The 19,067-nt window shown below is 37.7% G+C and overlaps 1 protein-coding gene across 4 annotated transcripts in view; it reads right to left on the minus strand.

Annotated features, from left to right (window-relative positions):
• Window positions 1-6,245, minus strand: part of SLC2A9 (solute carrier family 2 member 9) — a 129,993-nt gene extending 123,748 nt beyond the window's left edge. For 2 of the 4 annotated variants that reach the window (XM_084517632.1, XM_084517630.1), the window contains exons 1-3: window positions 6,154-6,245; window positions 4,506-4,578; window positions 2,580-2,616 (exon numbers count right to left, since the gene is read on the minus strand). The gene's annotated coding sequence lies outside the window, so the exon portion shown is untranslated. Of the gene's footprint in view, window positions 1-1,825; window positions 1,938-2,579; window positions 2,617-4,505; window positions 4,579-6,153 lie in introns of those variants that run through there. The other 2 variants (XM_084517629.1, XM_084517631.1) reach the window with 2 other exon arrangements.
• Window positions 6,246-19,067: the final 12,822 nt, after the last annotated feature.

Consider the following 19,067-nt stretch of genomic DNA (forward strand, 5'->3'; position numbering starts at 1 on the left):
ACAAACAAACAAAACAAACAAACAAAAAAACCAACAAAAAACAGAACTAAGCAGTAGATTTTTTTGTTCTTCAGTTTTCTCCTTAGAGCCACCTTTTCCTCCTCTTTTCCCCTTGCTACTATACTCCCAAGCAACATGGAGCAAATTTCATCCATAGGATGAGGACCAAAATTATTCCTCAGTATAGGGAGAAAATGGAGGGGACAAATAGGCAATACCAGAGACGGTGCTTACAAAGAGAGCTAATACTGGCTGGACAAGACCCCTGGGAAGTTGCTTGAGGAGCAAGCAGGGCTGCATGTATAAGCTCACAACATCTGGCTCCCCAGGTCCCTACCTCCTGGTCCCTACTAGTGGTGCAGAGGCAGGCTTATCATCTCACATCTGATACTAATGGAAACATTTGGATTTTATGCACATTTCTACTCATCCTCTTGTATTACTATTAAATACATTCACTGTGAGCAGTCTAAAAACGTGAGTGAATTACTTACTGCCAAATTAAGGGTCTCTGCCAGCCTAGCTTCTAGTTTTGCAGTCTTAACAAGTTTTGTACTTTTTTGTACACAGCGCAACTGGACTTTTCTAGATATTCCAAGTCAAACATTTTGGTTACTGAGATGTTGTCCAGCACTTGAAAACACTGGAGACAGCAGATGAGTATTTTTGAACAAACATACAGAAACAAATATACAAAAAGTTTGAAGTCAGTCAGTAAGCAAGCCTACCACCTGCACTTCTTGTATCACCAGTTACTGCCTCCTAAAGATTGGTCTGAAGTGCCAAAAGGGCATTTGAGAAAGGGATTGTATAGGCCTTGGGGTATTGTTCATCTCAATGAAACATCATGAATCGAAAATTTACTCCAAATTACTTGACAAAAAAGTTATAATGGGTTTATTTTTCTGATTTCCTTGACGTACTTCATACAGTTTGATCATTGCTTGCTTTTCACACTACGTGCCTAGGCAAAGACAAAGCAAATTGCAGAAAGCAGCTCTTTCTTCTGTCTTATGACTCAAAAGATAATGAATAAGAAGAGAAGAGATACAGAAATCAGAGCCTCAACTTAAGCCTTCAGTAGTATTCTGTGTTTTTTAGGAGAACAGCATAAATCTTCATAAGAAAATCTTTTCTCCACGAATTGCCTCAACACATGTAGTATATATAATACAGAATTAAGCCCCTTGACTGAGAAAGGAATGTCTTTATTGTTTTTAGAAGGATATATGCTGCAGAGATTTCTCAACCCTGCTGTCCTGCCTTCCAGTTAAGGAAAAAAAAAATTCAGTTTTTAAAATGTATGTAGATATAAACTATACCCCATAAGACCCAGTGTAGAGATTCCCATTAACTTGCACAAATATTTGATCATTTTTCTTACAAAGAAGGATTCAAGAGCTGCAACTATCTATTGCACATTTCTACATACGTTACTACATACGCTAAGAACCACCATATCAGCCCCTTTTTTTCTTTAGATCTTACTATTGTAAAAATTATTTCTTGTGTAATGGTTAGAATGTTTATGCCAAACCCCAAGTTTATAACTCAGAATTTGTGCCAAGGACCTGAAATTACCTATGATTTATTTATTTTTTTTAAATATAATGAGTATTTTACTCTACTTGAAGACAGAAGCAATTTGCAATAAAGCTACTTGCCAAGTTAGCATATGATTAATCTACGCTTTCATCAATTAAAAAAGCATTAGAGTACCTCTGAGGAGCTCAGTGGTTACAGAGCAATGCCTTCAGAAGATAAAATTGTGGTATTACATGCATAGCCTTCTCTCAGAATCAGAAGATTTCCCTTAAAAACAAACCTTTGGTGAATCTAAACAGACGAGTGAGCGGTGGGCATCCTCTGCTGTGCTGGCATGCAAGAGAAGCAATGAGAAAGTGAAGAGCTTCTTCTCCTCCCAGTCAGCAGACAGGATACAAACAGTATTAGGAAGACAGCCAACCCCTATGTTTGCAAGTTGGATTTCAATCACTGCACTGCTGATGGAGGTGGGGTAGGCGTGCCTGCCATCTCCACTGTCTAGAAGTTGCTAAGGCCTTACAAGTATAGCAACCAAATACATAAATCACACCTCTCAGTTCACCAAGTCTTCCTCTGTCCAACGCATTCACTCCCCCATGGGGCTGATAGGTACATAGCTATAAGTTTCTGAAAAGGAGGTAGGAGCTGAATGGTAACTAAGAAATAAAGTTAGCCAGCAGATGAAGAGAAACTTATAGCATCTAAGCTGATCTGTTGGCTTAATATTAAGCAATTAAGTGTACTAGAACAAATATGAGAGAACAAAGATCAGCGTAGTAAGACCTCAAAGAAAGCATACTTTTTTGTTGTTGTTTCATTAGTTTTCCTGTCAATAGGTCAGTTTTACTGCATTGAAAGCCTTGTAAAGACAAGAGCACTCTGAAGATCTTAGGGCTAATAAAAAGAAAACAGTTTCTTATATTAGACGTTAAAACTTTGATACAGAATTGGTATTCATTGAAACTCATTGAAACATCCAGTTCTGTACTTGCTTTATTTTATTTTATTATTATTATTTTTTAATTAGGTCTTACCTTACAGACAGTTCTGACGAAGAAACAAGCTGAGTACCTAAAAAAATAAACACACCTAAGAAATCCTGCATTTTATACCTTCAGTCACATGTATGCTAATAAGTTATTTACATTTGGAATGTACTTCAGAATCCAGTTTTTTCTTTCAGAGTTCTTTTCAAATCACTTTGTCATTCCCTGCCTGAACTTTACTGGAACTCAGCCTTGGACTCACAACTGTCAGAGATTAACAATTTCCACTGGCTCGGTGATATCCAGCCAAAATGACCACACACTGCTTGAAGAGGTGCTGATAGAGAACACTGTTGTATTTACCTTAAGTGCCTCACTTAAGAGTTTAAGTGTGCTTCCTCTAACATCTGCCAGACCTTCTGGCTTCAGTCCAGGGAACTGTAATAGCAGTGCCAGTAACACTTATGGGCGATACAACCTTTTTCCCAAAGAGCCATTATCACTGACATTAAATATTTACATAGTAGTGACTACAAGCCCCAGGATCAGCATTCTATTTCACTATCCAGGAGATTAATAGTTCCTTAGCAGGGAGTTTAAGGTACTTTGAGTGAAGAACATAAGGTGAGAACAACAAACAAGAGAAAGGACAAGTCACAGATATTCAGGAGATACATTTAGAGCTCATCCTGCTGGAAGTTCCTGATCGGCATGCTGAAGGATTATTCTAAAATATAGACAATTTTTTCAGTAAGCACTGAACTATTATGATAAGTTTTCAGGACCGTGTCTGAGCCATGAGCAATTTGCCAGAGATTTTGTCTCAAGTTACTGCAGTTTTTTTAGAGAAAAGTGTATAACATGGACAGTGAGTCACAGAGCATGGCACTCAGTTTGCCTCTTGTAATCAAGTAATTTGTATGGCTTTTGAGCTTTTGAAGCTCAAAAACTTTCTCTGAGCACAGTGGCAACAGCCATTCTTCATGTCTTTCTTCAACAGTATAGCACTACTGGAAAATCATTCCCTTTCCTCCAGTTCTTGCATAGATCAGGCTCAAACTAGGTGAGATACATGTAGATAGGAGGCCAGAGAAGATACTGCTCCATCCTGTCCTGATGATGCTACCTAGTGTGCAACAAGGAAGAGGAGGTTTACTAATCATAGCTAAGGGAAAGCTTGGGGCTGTGGCAGAAGTAGTTACAGCATTCTGGTACAGAGCCTAGGATACCCCCTTTTCAAATGATCACAAGAAATGCTGTTGTTGATGTAATCTTTTGCAGAGCAACACAGTCTTCAGCCCTCCAAGAGACACCTGTAGCCTGTGACTTTCAATGAGAGGTAGTTGGGGTGAGCAAGCCTTTGAAAATCACGGGAGTAAAGAGGGCATTGAAACTGTTCCTCCACTTTGAGTCCTCTTTTGGCCTATTTACATGGTATGGGCAGTTGTTCCTCCAGTTACATGTCTACAGCTGCCTCTTTTTGTCACTTCAGGACTTATCTGCTGTATTAAGGCATATGATAAGTATACCTGCCTTAGAGCCTCCCAGCGTGTTCAGAGGTGATTGCTGGTTGAGACTGAGAGCACTGTGGCTATTGCAGAACCAGCAGCCACCTAGAGAAAATTAACTATTGTGCTTAGGGCTATTAGGTTCACACAAGAGAGTTTAAAAATCAAAATTGGCTGAGCTTTCATAAGATCAATTTTGAATGTTCAAATTCCATCTAAATCCTGCAGTGAATTAAACCTAATATGCCAATTAAAACCCCATATAATCCTGTTAATTCACAGTCACCAACTGACCATTTTGCCAGCCCGGAGCCGGATTTACAGGAGATCAGGACAGAGAGCTCTCCAAACTGGCTCAGAGACAAGAGACAGTGTTAGGCACACCAGTCCACATCAGTCCAGTGGCCACAGAGCTGCAGGTGTGGACAGAGCTGGCACAGCACAGAGCCAGAGCTTGAGACCTTACCTTCCACTCGGCTGGGGGTTGTGCCAACTCACAGCACTGGTGTGGGAGTCTCAGCACTGTGCTCCTATGGACCCTGTAGAGGAAGGTGTAGATAGGAAAATATAGGCCATGCATAGACTGCACAACAATAAGACTTAGGGAGATTTTTCCTATGAACATTAACAAGATAACACACTGAAAATGTTGAGATAGCAGGGTAAGAATAAAGGGCTGTAAAACCCGCTTTGAATGGATCAAATTGAGCTGAAATAAAGACTGGCAAGACACAGCTGAAGACAGCATATAAATATTTGGCCCAGTGATTTACCTCTGACCACAAGAGAGAGCATGCTGGTGTTCACTGATGTCTCCTGTATCAGATTGCCTTCTCTGTGGAATTGTTGGAGAGTTAACAAGGCTTTATAAGAGCACAGTACCAACTCTACGCCATATCCCCTTGCCCAAAACAACAGCAGCCTTGTACATATATATAAAGCCACTCTACATTCAGATAAGTGAAACCCTAGAAGAGAAGTAAAAATGCAAACCTAGCTCTAGTGTGTAAAATTTATATGTTGAACAGTTAAAAACCTGGCTATTAAAATCAGCTCAGTTTCTTTCTTAAGAACTATGTGAACTATGCACAAAGACTTAATTTAAATTGTAAAAAGCATGAGCCATATTTAGTATTTCATAATGTGACATATGTAACAGATACTTCTGCTCTTTTCTATTACTGTTTGCATTGTTTGTTTCTTTATTCTACTTCTTAAGAAAATTATCTGCATGTAAAACACAGTTTAGGCTTACATAAGAATTTCTTGCTCTAACACCCCTTTCTGACCCTAATAAATACATGCTAATGTGAGGATTTTTTAAACTAGACCAGATTATACTAATAAATATGCTCCATTATGCATAATGTGATGAATTAAGATTTTGTTGAATAAAAATACGCCTTTGGGATTTTATGGTAAACGATAAATTTTATTGAAGAATAAATTGTGGTTAATTATCTGTCTCAAAGGATGGGGCTTCTGGGGTTCTTATTGCTAATGCAAACAACCACAATATCAGCTATTAATCAACAGTAGCACTGAGAATGTTATCCAAAAAAAAAGACCCATCCTGGAATCTATGCAAGTACTGTTGGCTGGTCAAGGAACATATGTATTTTAGAGTTTCAAGGTATATTATATATATATATTTAAAAGCATTTATCATTTCTTAGCTATATTTCTTATTCAATCTAGAAAATATATTCTGAGTAATTTTCACAGAATAAAGGATGATAGGATGTGTGCAGATGAACATATGAGCAGAAGAACAACCTGGAATCTGATGCGAATCAATGCATTAGCAATGTTTTAAAAATTCCTGTAAGTTAAACCCTTATCTAAAATAAAAGACAAATGTTTTGATAGTATCAGTCAGCATGTAAGGAGCATGGTCATGACTTTTACATACATGTAGATTGCAGCCTGTGCCATCATGCTAAATGTAAATAAAGTTAAAAACAGCACAAAATAACCATCCATCTCCCCTGTCCATACATACATGCTTAACATACTAGCTCAGTATGCCCCAATTCAATATCTCAGCTTATAAGTAAATATATAATAAGGCAGGAGAGAACTACCAACTATATTAGATACAGTCTTCTACTTACTATAGTTTTAATTCAGGCTGCCATCCTTTCTCTTACACACTCTTCCACTAAATAATCAGCCCTTCCTCTTAAGCAATGCTAACTCTCTTTTATAGTACTACTCCATCCTAAATTCAGATAAACTGACTAATTAAGCAAAGCAGTTTAACTGCATTCCCTCTGCTGAAGTGTTCCTGGAGGGGGAGGGACTTGACCTCAGTCTGAGAGGAAGTTTCACTCTTGGTGGCTCTTGGGGCAAATGGACCTGTTTCCTCAAGCATTTTTCTGTCGACACAGCTGTTGAAAATAATTTAAAATAGAATACAAAACACATTCAATTTATATCAAAGCTAACCAAAGAAAATAATTGTTGTTTATTTAGTATTTTTAAAACCTCTCGATTTCAAATGCAGTAAAATTAGGCCAAAATAAACATTAAAAAAAAAAAAAAAAAAAAAAAAAACAAAAAACAACAACAAAAGTGATTTCAGTAGATGAGCTAACCCTAAATTCTTTCAGAAGTACCTATCTTTTACATTTAAGCTCTGGTCCATGGAAGGGATTTAGCTACTCTGAGGTAAGGAAACAGATCTGTAAACACACAATTCCCAAAATAGATTCAAAAAGAAAACTTATGGCTTGAATATCTTGTCATTAATTGGTTAGTTAATTCTTTAGTATTCTCAGTGATCTCCGTATGTCTTAAAATGTGATTACAGAAGAAAGACTAGTGGTAAACTGGGCTGTAAGGTTAAGAGAAGTGATAATGGATGATGATATTTTTTGTGATTATGCCTCTGTAGTGCCAGGCTGGGAGAGGAATGGTTGGAAAGCTGCCAGGCAGAGAAGGACCTGGGAGTGATGGTGGACAGTCGGCTGAATATGAGCCAGCAGTGTGCTCAGGTGGCCAAGAAGGCCAACGGCATCCTGGCTTGTATTAGGAACAGCGTGACCAGCAGGGCTAGGGAGGTGATCGTCCCCCTGTACTCAGCTCTGGTGAGGCCGCACCTCGAGTACTGTGTTCAGTTTTGGGCCCCTCGCTACAAGAAGGACATCGAGGTGCTTGAGCGGGTCCAGAGAAGGGCGACGAAGCTGGTGAGGGGCCTGGAGAACAAGTCCTACGAGGAGCGGCTGAGGGAGCTGGGCTTGTTCAGCCTGGAGAAGAGGAGGCTCAGGGGTGACCTTATCGCTCTTTTTAGGTACCTCAAGGGAGGCTGTAGCGAGGTGGGGGTTGGCCTGTTCTCCCACGTGCCTGGTGACAGGACGAGGGGGAATGGGCTTAAGTTGAGCCAGGGGAGTTTTAGGTTAGATGTTAGGAAGAACTTCTTTACAGAAAGGGTTGTGAGGCATTGGAACAGGCTGCCCAGGGAAGTGGTGGAGTCACCATCCCTGGAAGTCTTCAAAAGACGCTTAGATGTAGAGCTTAGGGATATGGTTTAGTGGAGGGCTGTTAGCGTTAGGTTGGAGGTTGGACTCGATGACCTTGAGGTCTCTTCCAACCTAGAAAATTCTGTGATATTAAGCTCTGGGTTCCCATTTGCACATCAGAGTGATGTGCAAATGGATGGGAGCTCATCTGAGGATTGCAAAGGTGCTCCAAAGGTTGGAACATCTGGCATGAAAACAGAAGCTGAGGGAGTTCCAGGCTTGCTCAGTCTGGAAAAGAGGAAGCTTAGGGGTGAATTTAATTTCTGTCTTCCACTTCCTAGCAGGGGACAGACCTAGAGATGACATAGCTAAATTCTTCTTGGAGGCAATGATCAATGACCAAGTGCAGAAGGGAAAGTCTTAGTTGTATATACATTTAAAAAAAAAAAAATGGTTTACAATGATTGGTGAAGCTTTAGAAGAGGTATCTGGAGAAGTGCTGGCCTCTGAACAACCTAATTTAAGTATGACTTTTGCTTCACATCGCTAGTCCAGGAGTCTGGCCTATGTGGGCTCCAGAGGTCCGTTCCAAACAAAATTATTTTGTGATTGTATGGTAAGCATTTTTTAATAGGCATAATTATATATATATATATATATATATATATAATATTATGCCTATTATATAATAGGCATAAATATTTCTGATTAGTTCTAGGAATGAAATCAAGTCTTGAGAAAAACACATTAATACCCACAAAATATGGCAGGCTGTTCATAATTTTCCACTGGACTTTGAATTGTTGGGCTTTTAACTAATCTAAAGGAAGGCCTCGTTGTAACAGACCCTTCCTACATTTACAAGGAACAGCTAATTTGTCATCTGTCCCTCCCTGTATTTCATTCTTCACCAAAATATTTCCCCAACACATTTTATTAGTAGTATTTTTTTATTTCTGTGATATCTGATATGCCTACAAGTGATCTGGAAGTCATATATATATATTTTTAATTTAATTTTATTTTATTTTAGCAATTCCAGAGCCATAGGAAAGATAGTAGTTTGGGAAGTTTATAAGTTTATTCCAGGAAACTAACAAAATCATTCTGTAATCAATTGATTTATTGATAGATCTAAATTAGCAAGCCCATTAAAGTGTAGGATGTTGAAAGATCAGGACATATTTGAGAACTCTGTGTGAAATAATAAATGTAGTGTGGACTCCATGACCTTAAGTAGTATTTTACTTCTGCTTCATTTTGTACCCTGGCTGCACTGCAGATAAAGCCAGTTATTGCTACAGTCTAAACACGGCTTGTGATAACTGTTTAGATGATGGTCTGAAATTTAGAGTTGAATAATAATTAAGAATTGTTTTCCTATTAGAGATTATTTTGACTATGCAGCTGATAAACTAGAGCAGTTCACAGAAAGAAAGTCAAGACCTGTTCCCACCCTAGCATTAACCTAATTCTGGTTTACTCTATTGCAATTATATAGGTTACTCAATTAGATTGTTATTTATCTTTATCTCTTTTTTCCTTCTATTTGTGTTTTTAGTTTTCTCTCTTTTTAGTCCAACTACATTCAGCATTGGTGTCATATCCTCTTCTTCATTCCCTATAGTTAGGCACCCACATATCCCACATGCTCAGGAAGAGCCCTAGTCCACTGAAGTCCTCACCTTTCTTACACAGTGTCACCCAGCTGTCCTTTATCCTGGCACGACAGACAAGAAGCTGGGATGACAGCCCTCCTGGCCACCCAATGCCCTCTTCTCACGAGAAGAGTCCTGGCTCTTTACTCATTCTTTCTTGGTTCTTAATTACCTGCCTTTACTTCTTTACTGCTTTACTTCTGCCTTTGGTAGTTGTTCGACCCCCAGCCAGCTTGCTGTCCTTCAGCTGTTCATCCCAGTCACAGAATGGCTGAGGCTGGCAGGGACCTCTGGAGGTCACCTGGTCCAACCCATGCTCAGGCAGAGCCACCCAGAGCAGCTTGACCAGCACCATGTCCAGACAACAGGTCTGTTTTCTGCTCCAGGGAGAGATCTCCCAGTATACTGTCCCTTCTCACAGAGCATGCAGAACAATTCAAGATGTTTGTTTTTCCCTTAAGAAGAGGAGTATGAAATCTGAAGAAGATGGTGCCAGAACACATCTGCTAGACTCCAACACCTTCAGTTCTGTTTTGAGGTGATGCAGGCTACATATCTGAGTAAATTGTGGCTTTTTTTTTTTTTTTTTTTTTTTTTTAACTTCATCTTTCTGTTTATAGATGGATTTTCTTAATTGTTTAAATGCACTTCTCATCAGGGTAGCCTATTTTTTGCACTTACTTATTAGCCACAGTGGAGAGGTGATGTCTGTTTTTACTTTATCTGTATACATGATTCATTGAAAATTAGGGCACTCTGTAAGCACATCCATCTTGGTATTCACTTCCGACTGGAACTTGGACTAGTTAGTCAGACTTGGCATTTGTAAAGACATAAGGAAACATGTTTACTGGAAATGCAACTGTTCTTAATTGCTGGTGATTTTATTACGCAATTGCATATCATTCTCAGATTTGGCTGAGAAAATATAAACACAAGTTAATGTGGTTAGTAGGCTGGGAATACCTACAGCTTTCTAAAGCCCATATGTTATTGCAATGGGCTTTGCTTAGACTATTTGCTTTACTGAACTTGAAGCCGGCAGTATTAATGGTGTACTCACTTGCCCAAATGGCCAAAATATGTGGAAGTACAAGGACCCAAGGAAACCCACTCTGCCTCTTTTTCCTTCATTGGAAGATAAATGTGAGGATTTGAAAGAAATTGCCCACACTGAACACCCACTAATGTGGGATTAAAGAATGACCACCCTCTCCCTCGACTCACCTGTAACAGGCTTGCACAGTGAAATACTTGACTACTTAAAGACAGAAGTTAATGTTGAATGTACCACTTGCAGTCATCATTTTATATATATATATATTTTATGGTATAGTCTTCAACTATAAAATCATACACCTTTTTATAATTCTACAACACAGAGGCTCAGTCTCCCACTAGCCTTGTCCTTGTCCTAGTTGTCCTAACATATACTGGATCATAATGCCTTATAAATCCCTATTCTTTATAGCATACCACATTTGGTGAATGACAAATTTGAACAATAAAAGTACTTGTAAATAAAAAAATAATAAATAAAAATAAAAATAATAGAAGTACCAATACAATATACCAATCATATTGGTCAGGAACTTTCAAATAGATTTCAAAATGAACATCAGTTTTTTCTTGATCTTTTTTTTTTTTAAAAGGTCATTGTTGGGAATGTATGACTTTGGAATTAAAGTAATCATACAAGTGAAACACTAACTACTTGGAGCCAAGTCTTGCTTGCTGTTTTCTTATAATAAGCAAAAGACATGCCCATTTTGTATAAAGATTGACTTTTATTCTACCCATTGTTTTTCTGGCATGCTGGTAATGGCTTTCCAAACACATGGAAAATTCCAGATTGCAGGCTCGAATAGTAGGTATATGGTTAATTTTTTTCTTGATGGGAGATCAACAGATTTTGCCAAAAATAATAATAATAAAAAATAATAACAAATATCAAAAATACTTTATATTAGATATTTTCCAATAAAAAATTCATGTAACAGATCTCACAGAGAGAAAAACAAAAAGGGACAACATTTATACAATGAAACACAAACAAAAAGGTTTTTTTTAAATAGCTAGGCCACAGTTTATAGGCAATAAAATGATAAGCTTTGCACTCAGTGCCATGACTTTCTTTTATATGCAGTTCTTCCCTTTGACATCAATAACCACACACGTGAATTACACTTGAGCTTTTACTTTATAAAAAGTGATTTCTCATTTATACTTATCTTATGAGAATGACAGATGTAGATTGCATCTCACCTACATCTTTTACTTATAGGCTAAAAACAAATACTTTCTTTCAGCTTCAGTGGAAGACATGGGGACTATTGCTGAGAGTTTTTTGGGCCTAGGGCTCATCAATGATGCATAGAGGATCTGCCTGTAAGGACAGAAGCTCCAAGGACTCACACCTTGGCTTCTTGTGTGGGAACATTTCAGTGCTGCTATTTTCAAACTACAGTGATGAAATATGAGCAGTTTCAAGCCCTACTCGTGCTGGTTTTAGGCCACAGTTATCACTGAGGAGTTGTCAGTTATCACTGAGCTTTTATCAAGTTCTGAAAAGATCAAAAGATCACTTTGTGGAGTAGTTTGCAGTTTATGGGTATGTGTTATGGGATTTCACATGTCAGGGTCTTTAGCTGGATAATCTATGGCTTTCTACATCAGCACATTTTGTATATAACGATAATTAATATGTATTAGGCATTTTAATATATAGTTGCAATTGTGTATTACAAGTAAATTCAATATTAAAATACATAATTCAGTATATTACAATACATAATGCATTTTTATATACGACATTATTCAACTTAGGCTGGACGTCAGGAGGGGGTTCTTCACAGAGAGGGTGGTTGCACACTGGAACAGGCTCCCCAGGGAAGTGGTCACTGCACCGAGCCTGTCTGAATTTAAGAAGAGATTGGACTGTGAACTTAGGCACATGGTCTGAACTTTTGGGTAGACCTGTGCGGTGTCGAGAGTTGGACTTGATGATCCTTAAGGGTCCCTTCCAACTCAGGATATTCTATGATTCTATGATTCTATGATTCTAAGTTTTCATCTGCAGGCTCAAGCTGTTTACTAAGGTTTATGATTTCCTGCCTGTTACCTCATGTTCATTCTCTTTCAAGAAGATCAAGACAAAAATTAAAAGGATTTAGGAGCAAAGTTAACTAACTTTGCAGTATTATGGTACAGAGAAGCATTTGTCCAAGTCATTGAAAATAATCCAAGGACATACTGTTAGGTCAGATCTCCATAATCTCAGTGAGATCTCCTTCTGAACACTGCCTGACAGGTTATAAACCACCACCATGAACTCCTCAGAGAGTTTCAAGCCCGTGAAGCCATGAATGCCTGTCTTATTGAACAGCTCTCTTGACTCCAGCTGCTACCTGAGAGACAAGACTTCTTAATCCAGTTACCTAGCACTGACTCTAATATTAATCCCTCAACCTGTCACAGACCCCTTTGAAGCCTGAACCTTCTGATTTACCAATGATTGCTGGTTTATAGATGACAGATGCAAAGAAATGGATGCACAGAGACAATCTTCATATTTTTGTTTATTTATTTTTTAATTTTAATATTCTATTTTTTTTTTTGTTGTCAAGACAGGAACTAGACACTAAAGGTCATGTAGAAACCATCCCTTTTTCACTTCTGATTCCTTTCTTGAGGCCCAGCAAAGCCAGGTACCCTCTCTTTTATCTGGCTGCTGTAAGTGTAGATGGTTCCTTTGCTAAACTTTTGTCTGGCTCAGGACCAAACCCTCTTTGTTATTTATTTATATTTTTAATCTCTTCTGCCAAGATCTTTCTGTGCATGTTGTACTCTTCTCTCTTCTAACATCTAGTCTCTTTGTTCAGATCCTCGAAATGTTCGAAGACATCTTCTGAGGGTTAAAATAATGTATTTTCTGATTTATGCCAACTCCTGACAATTCAAGTGCTTCACTAGTCACAGTAATTGTTAATAAATCTTTATTTTTTGTAACAGGAGCACTGTCCCACGGTGGCTGAGGAAGCACCCCTGAATGTGGCTGGTACAGGAGTTGTGTCCGATGGAGACCTCACAGGGTGGGGGAATACAAATGGAGAAAAGTAAACAGGCATTGCTATAAATCAAGTGGCATCCTCAGGCTGCTTAAGGAACAACTTGGAGGTAATCTGTGGCAGTCTTTGCCTCGCTTCGTATTCTTGGTTTTAGGAAGATTTTAGGAATCTTCTTTCCCAAGAGCCCCTGTTCTTTTCGCCATATTCTGGCTTTTGGGCATGGGAATGGAAAAATACTTGGATCAGTCAGTTTTCAGCTGCAGAGTGGGATTGTGAGAGTTGTCAAGAGCTAGCATAAACTGCAGCAGCCGTTTCACTCACCTTTTACCAGATTCAGCCCCATGAATTCTTAGATAAGATCTGTCATCATCTCAGATCACAGTCTTTTAAAATCAGATTCAGAAATGTGATACTTCAGCACTGTGCAGAGAATATAGTTAGGTCTAGGCTCTCCCACTCCACCTTAAAAAATCATGTGTAAAATCAGGTGCTTCTTAGTTGTAGAATAACTCCTTGTAAATGACAGGATTTGGCCACTGTTTCTAGGGCAGAAGCTACACTGTAAATAGTGAGAGAACTATTCACATTGCTGCTTGGTGAGCTTTAAATAGGTTTCAATGTTCAAATGAGAAGAGTGTACTCCTGAACACAGGTGACAATAAGCTACCTAATGAATGATTTAGGAAGAAGAATGCTTCCTTGCGCTTTGTCTCCATCTGCATTTAAAAAGCACTTTCAGAAACACTGCAGCCAACAAAAGGCCCATAGGTGCATACTTGGCAGGCCAGAGTAGGATCAAGATGTGAAAATGTCTATCTGCAGAAATAACAAAATTTTTCATCCTCCATTTCAGCTGCTGAGTCTATTACTCAAAATAATAACATCAGAAATGTTTTACTGCAAAACTGCTGGAAGAAATCCCTGGTTAAGAGATTAAAGCATTATACAAGCCTTAACCATAGTACTTCTCCTTGAAAACTATGTTAATATACCTTCTTGTCTCCTGCCTTTCTTATACTACCAAGAAACCACTCTAGAGCCTTCCTCCATCCTAAAGCATGCTCCAGTCACAGTGCTGTAGTCTGTTTTCCAGTGGAGAGTGTTGTCATCATCCTTCTCTACAGATTCTCAATGAAAATTTAGTCCAAAGCAACTTACTTTCAGAAATGGTCTCATTTTTACTTTAAAGGTAAACTATGAGAGTATTCTGATGAATCCTACTAGCAGATAAAATAATTCATAATGTTAAAGTATGTCATATTTTAAGATGACTATGACATTGGTTTTTGAATCTAAATAAAAGAGTAACAGACCTAAGGTGAACAGGTAGAGCATGACTCAACTCTATCCCCATCTATGCTATTTTCCCAAGGGCATTTCCACCACCACATCTTGAATTTCTTTCCTCTTACACAGAGTAAATGACATAAAGAGCAAATACAAACGTCAAAGAAATAAATAACCACCCTTTTTTTTTTTTTTACAGGATTAATATACAGACTACATATTAGTTTCAGGAAACAACTGCCTGGGGAAAATCTTTTTTTTCTGCCTTGAACATCCCTGAGTCTCCTGCAGTTGCATATCCTGATGACGGCAAAACCTTATGACTGGCCTTGACCTGTGACTGGCTTTGACCTAGAAATCCTAATCCTACCAGTCTGCAGGTCTGTTCTGTTTCATTTCTTTTCCTTTTCTTCCAGGATATTGTTAATTAGTAAATGCTTTCAGAATTGTTAGCAATATGTATTTATCTCTCTTTATACACATATTTCAAAAGATAAACTGTGAGCAGGAAATGCAAAGTCCTTCTGATAAAGGAAGTGTGGAAAACAATAAGAAATAAAAAGAACAAGAAGATACAGCCCAGTTTATACAATATTCATTAGTGACTGGAACTGTTTTTAACTGCCTTCTTTCCTGGTTCATTAATTGTCCTTTTTAAAACACCAAAATAGTTATTGTTTTAGTTAATGTTAACTTAGTTTAGTTTAGGTTTTCTTTTTTCTTTTTCTTTTTCTTTTTTTTTTTTTCTTTTTTTTTTCTCTTTTTCCTTTCTCTTTCCTCTTTTCTCTTTGTTTCATGTCTTTTGAAGTTTGAATGTTCCTTTGACAAAAAATGTTCTAAATGCTTTTGAAATGAGTCTTCAGGGAAGCAAAGGAGCTTCAATGCTATGTGTTGAGGGCTGAAGAAGGTCAAACATATACTGACCTTCTTTCTTGGACAATTCCATCGTGATCTTTGACAGGCAGAAAGCAGTAACGTCTTTCCATGTATTGACCTAAGTTTTTGCAAATGAGATGGGTTTCTACGGCACTTAAAGTGATACTTCAGTGTAAATAAGGTCTTTTGCATTCTATAAAAGGTAATCTAACATGTTATCTTTGTCATTAGCTCCTGAATGCAATAGCAGATATGAAAATTATCTGATAAAATCAGGAATGTTTAAATGTATTTTGTTACTTGTGATTATATATATACATATATATATATATATTTTTTGTTAATTATTAAATTTTTTAACTTGAAGGTCTCAGCACTCTGTAATGTCATCTTCCCCTTGTGGGACACACCCAACTGTGAAGGAACAACCATGCTCAAAGAACTCCTTTGTAAACGGCCCAGAAGAATCAGGACAGACTGTAATGAACTTTTTTACTTTTTTTTTTTCTTTTCCCAAAGCAGAGAAAATAAAGAATATGCTCAAAAGTTTTCTGTAAAAGCCAGAGGCAATGAACAAACACAGAATCTGTAAAGCAAGAAGATCAGCATCACCACTATATTGATTCATCTCTGTAGTGATTGATCTCTCTAATATATAAAAGGGCAGCACTGAGTAGGAGAAATTTGCTGATGCCGAACTGGCTATGACAGCCAAACGTACATTTCACAGGCTTTCCAGAGGCAGAAGTGGCAGGTGGCTTCCTGCCTAAATTAATTTTTTGTCTGCTTACTGGCTCAGATATATGTGATATACTCATGTTCCTTAGGGATCTGATACATCTCTTATCAACCTGATGAAATTTGCAATGTCCTGAACTTTCAGTATGGACTCCCTTCTTTTTTCTAACTTCAGAATATCTAAAAAAAAATAATCTAGAAAATGTCAGAAAACATTTAGAAATAAAATAAGATAGAGATGTTCTTTTAACCTGGTCTGATTCAGACTTTTCCTGCCACCTAATTGGGATGTGTCAACGTTTACATCCTGTAAAGAAAAATATTTTTGTTAAAAGAGAAAAAAACAGACTTCAAATAAAAAGACTAGGATAAAGCATAAAATTAGATTATGTTGTGTGTGTGAACATGAAATACAAACCTTCTGTAAAGTTCCAGTCTTGCTGCTCAACAAGGAGAAATTTTCATGAGTTCACTTACAGTTGAAGTTCACTGGGTTCTAATTCATATTAAATGAAAATTGCACTTTAAATATTAAAAGAAATGGTAAAAGAAGACAAAAACTAGCATATTGACATGTCAGTATGGAGCTGTCCTTATCCTACATCAAGGAGATGTGCAATATTTTCTTCCCAATTGCACCAAATGAAGAGCATCACTTTCTGTCAATGGTGATCATTGCCCACTCAAGCAGATGTGCAATAATACAAATTGGCAATTTCCACACTATTGGCAGGCTAGATTCAGTCATAAGACCTCAAAATTGAGAGCTAGGAAGCATGGATAGTGAAGCCTGGAAAAAATTAATTCAATGTATCATATATGTACAGTCTTCTAGTGAAACCCCTGTTGATTCATTAGTAAAGATTACATCTACCCTCACATCAAATACTATGTGACAGGGCATCCTTACTGTTTTCTTTGTGAAATACCCTAAAACTGAGCTTCTCAAGGAAATAATGTCTTCAAATCTTTTGCAAGTTCAAAAGTCAAGCTTGGCTTTCTATTTTTATTTAATATGAACAATTTTTCCAGAAAATTAAGGCCTTTTCCATTCTTATGTTTCAAATTTACCCTTCAGAACCGTCTTCCTGTGGAGTATCTTGATGGAGCCATATATGAGAGAAGATGGCTGGACCAAAAGTTTTCCTGCTCTGTATCATACTGATGTCCCTCTGGGTTCTTCACTATAGCCCAAAGCACACCAGGTAGCATATTTGCCAGCTTCCTGCACCTTAGGGGAGCACTGAACCTCATTTTCACAAGGTCAGTCATCTGTGTTTGGCACCACAGCACTCTGTGCAGAACTGATGTAAGATGCGAGGAGTGCAGCATTCTTCTCCTGTTACACACAGATTCCAAAATAACTGCGACTTTCATAACCCTAGGTTTTACCTCGAATGCACTTGTGGAACTTGTTAAATATAATCAGAGATTCCTAACAGTAAAGAATTTATGTGGGCCCAACTGTCATGCCTGTGAGTCATTCTACATTGAGTTCTTTTAAGTAGATTTGTGTTTCACATGTAATTATTAAGTGTGTTTCTGGAGAGAGAAAGACAGAGATTAGATCTTTCACAGTAATACAGCATCTAAAGCAACAGGACCTGAGGTTTATGATTCCATTATTTGCAATGGATGATGAAATACAAGTTAATGAAAATGAGACTACTTTATATGAATCCTTGGTCCATTGAATAAATGGAGATTTTGTTACTGGCATAAATTACACAATGACTTCTGTGTCTTTTCTTACATTTCAGTTAAAAAGCAGTCTTTCAGCTCAATTTGAAAAGCAGTGAGATAGGAGCTCCCTTAATAAATGGCAAGTTTGGAGCTTTCTTTACCTGCTTCTTTGTCTTTGTTATACTTAGTTCATTAGACAGCTTAAAATTCAGATTGGTGTTAACAAGGATGAAAACATAATAAAGTTATGAACCTGCTGGACATTTAATCTGATATGAATCAAATTTTCATTGAGATTTACAGCTGTCTAGCTATCATAGAAGCAGATATACATTTTAAAATATTACAAAGTATATTTGTGCATACACCTGGCTCTCTTCACAGGCTGTCAGAAGTATCTTGTCTCCCTCACCATCTCAGATGCAGAGAAAGAGGATTGGTTTCAGAATGTTCCTTGTTCACTCTTATAGGAATGGTTGTTTGCTTGGAGGAAAGAATGTGTCAGGTGTAGTGCTTTCACAAAAGATCCCTCCAAATATATTTTGGCCTCTTCTCCAGATATTTCTTTGGGTTCAGAGCCCCTTTGAAGAGCTTCTGGCCATTTCAATGTCAAAGGAAGGATGCCATCTGATTCCAGATGTGTTGCTGGGGAAGCTCAGCGCCTATGTTGACAAGTAGGAGAGAACCTGCAACTCACTAATTTTCCAATATTATCCCATACATTAGCAATGAGTGACATACAGAGATGCATCCAATCCATTACATAGTATAAAGTTTATATGATAACAAAGTATAATATTATGTGGTCTCACTCTCTCCTCTAGGATTTTAGGAATAATAGCACATTGTAAAAGTATTTACAAAGGCCAGCTGCAGCTGCATATATGCAATATCTAATATCAGTAGGATTCCTTGTTTAAGATTTGGCACGTAACTTCAAAATCCCTGACAGGGTTTTCACTTTTGTCTCAAAAAAACTTAAAATTTGTTCTGATTTGTGCTGATTTTTCTTTAAAAGGGAAAACAGAAAGTGGAAGAGGTGTTCCTCACTCGTATCTAGAATAAGGCCTCAGCAGTATTTAGAAAAAGCTTAATTGTTGAACCAAAATGCAATAATGCAATAACAGGTGTGATTTAATCGCACAAGTAATAAAGTAGTCTGTTTTCATCTTGTCATATAACTTACTTGGGACAGTCTTGGGCTGATCATGGCAACAAGGACAAATGCTATAACATTTTGATGTACTAAAAAAGTCAT

Source organism: Aythya ferina (assembly GCF_964211825.1).
Source record: "Aythya ferina genome assembly, chromosome: 4".
In the NCBI taxonomy this organism is placed as follows: Eukaryota; Metazoa; Chordata; class Aves; order Anseriformes; family Anatidae; genus Aythya; species Aythya ferina.